The sequence below is a fragment of the Sitophilus oryzae genome, unplaced genomic scaffold (assembly GCF_002938485.1).
Source record: "Sitophilus oryzae breed Bouriz unplaced genomic scaffold, Soryzae_2.0 scaffold_970_pilon_pilon, whole genome shotgun sequence".
In the NCBI taxonomy this organism is placed as follows: Eukaryota; Metazoa; Arthropoda; class Insecta; order Coleoptera; family Curculionidae; genus Sitophilus; species Sitophilus oryzae.
The window spans coordinates 11,761-14,112 of NW_022147606.1; positions in this window are offsets into that span (position 1 = coordinate 11,761).

Here is a 2,352-nt window from a genome sequence, read left to right on the forward strand (position 1 = left end):
ATAAGCTGTTTTAGACAAAAAGTTTTCAGATAAAAATTGTAGATAATCACATCCTTAATGAGACTGTGCCCTCCGTTTTCTTCTAAAGCCTGTCATTTTTGACATATGACACAAACATATGTTTTTTTAAATGGAAACCATAGTTGGCCATGTCTTCATCAAAAGCGCCATTTTTTAAGCTTTTCAGCGACATAAGCTAAAATATGTTTTCTTCGAAAAATTACTGAGTTATAGCCAATTCTTATAATTTTTAAACAATTTCACTTAGTCAGCCATGGAAACAAGTTTAATCGTCTTTGCTTTCGGAAATGTGAAGCTGTCACATCCAAACTTTGTAAATTAAAATAAGCAAAAATTGTAAATATGAATTTTTCAAATGAAGAAAAGCGTGTAGAATTATTGGTTCAACTTTTCTTGACCATACATTTTCGAGGATACGTTAATCGGTGAATGTTACGTTTTTTAGAGAACGATTTTCAAGACATGTTAGAATAATGTTGCCTATAACATTTAGTTATAGTCAATTCTGATCTTTCTTGATTAATTTCAATTGGATTGCATGGTATTCTTATTCTATTATGATTTATAAAACTTATTATTTATAAAAAGTTAGAATCGAGGGGTGTCTCACTATTGGAATTATCTGTACATTTTCTTGGCGTCGTATCTGTCAAAATTGACGTTTTAAAAAATTTTAATGTAGAAAATCGGCATCCTCGCGAAAAATTACATTAAAATATCTTGCTACTATCTTTAAATACCAAACAGGAAAATTATAAACCGAGTGAGACACTTAAAATGATGTCCCTGTACATTTTTTACCCAAGTGAGACATCCCTCGGTTAGAATATATTACTAAACGGCTCCTTACAATTTACATTACACAAACTAAAACTTAAAAAATAATATCACTGCATACTCTTTAAGTTATTTTAGAAAATGTTTAAAAAAATCCGCCATTGTTTTGAGTTGCATCTTTTTAAAACTGAATTACCACCTATTCTCATAGAAGGACCGGTCGATTTAATTAAACTTCTCTCGTACCGCCACTTCGAGTGCCTCTCTTAATTCACAAGTTCTTTTGTAAAACTTATTGTTAACCATACCGCATAAAAAAATCTAAAATGATAGGTCAGGTGATCGAGGAGGCCCATGCAATTGGTCCACCTCTTTTTATCCCTGAGTTTGCATAATTATGATGATAAATAATTTTTAACATTTTTTTCATTATGAGGAGGGGGGTCGTAATAAAAGTCATGTGGAACCACTCTATTGATGTGGGAGTAATCTACACGCTTTTCTTCATTTGAAAAATTCATATTTACAATTTTTGTTTATTTTAATTTACAAAATTTGGATGTGACAGCTTCACATTTCTGAGAGCAAAGACGACTAAACTTGTTTCCATGGCTAACTAAGTGAAATTGTTTAAAAATGATAAAAATTGGCTATAACTCTGTAATTTTTCGAAGAAAACATATTATAGCTTATATGGCTGAAAAGCTTAAAAAATGGCGCTTTTTATGAAGTCATGACCAACTATGGTTTCCATTTAAAAAAACATATGTTTGTGTCATATGTCAAAAATGACAGGCTTTAGAAGAAAATGGAGGGCACAGTCTCATAAAGGATGTGATTATCTACAACTTTTATCTGAAAACTTTTTGTCTAAAATAGCTTATAATGGTGTTAGAGACAATTTTTAAAATAGCCGAAATTTGTTGTTTTCGAAATATCTAGTAAGCCATGAACTTTTTGAAAAATCTGAAAGGCGCATATTTATGACCCCACAAAACTGCAATTCTTTCCCCATTTAACCGACTTTCTATCTCCAGTAGTTTCCGAGATACCTATAGAGAACATCGTAGGAAACTCACCCTGTATAACCTAAATCAGGACTAATTTATGTATTCAGTTGTTTTCAGTCACTTCATGTTTCACCGGAAATTACTACAACTTTTGATTTTTACATGACATTCTTGGTATTTTCTTACTTTATTCGAGAGAAAATAACACTCTGAATAGAATGACATATTATGTCGCTTTCAAATTTTCGCATATAGTTTATTTGAAATTGTAATATAATGAGCCACTCTCGTTCCATTTGAAAAAATCGAGATATGTTTAAAAATACGATTTGGGCATATTTTAACCGGCCAGAACAAGACACGGAAAACATGAGAGATTAAATCTATTTCTCCAAGGCTCCTAGATTAAAGTTAACGTTTTAACACAGCCATGGTACTCTAGATTGAAATTTAAAATACGATTTTTTAAATGAAAATGTTAAATGTTGACATATGATACGTCATTCTATTCAGAGTGTCATTTTCTATCGATTAAAGTAAAAAA